Genomic DNA, 451 nt, shown 5'->3' with positions numbered 1-451 from the left:
GGAGTGGGGGCTTGGGAGTGGGGAGAGCAGAAAGACCCGGAGAGGTGGGAAGCGAGGTGGAGGGCGGGGGGAGGAGGGAGCCGTGCTGCCGGGGAGCGGGAAGGAGGTGGGGTGGGTGATCGCGTCAGGACCCTGCAACGTGAGCCCCCTCTGCAGTGTCACCTAAGGGCAGCCGCGCACATCTCTGCGCAAATCAATGACTCCAGACCTTCTAATTCTCCTCCTCTCCCTCCATACCCCTGTCCCTTGCAGACGTGCCCTTTCCCGGTGAGCTCATATTTAATTACCTTAATGTTGGAATGAATAAATAATGGATTGATGAATAGCTTATGGAACGAGGTAAATAATACAAGAGCAGCCTAGAGCTCTGGGCTGCAGCCGCTGAAGAGTGGCTTCTCTCCGGGCTGGCTTCAGCTCCAGAAGCCAAACCTAATTTCCTCCTCCCTTCTCC

This window comes from Myotis brandtii, unplaced genomic scaffold, assembly GCF_000412655.1.
Source record: "Myotis brandtii unplaced genomic scaffold, ASM41265v1 scaffold423, whole genome shotgun sequence".
Lineage (NCBI taxonomy): Eukaryota > Metazoa > Chordata > Mammalia > Chiroptera > Vespertilionidae > Myotis > Myotis brandtii.
The sequence above is the reverse complement of the archived record's forward strand: the minus strand, read 5'-3'. Positions refer to the sequence as shown.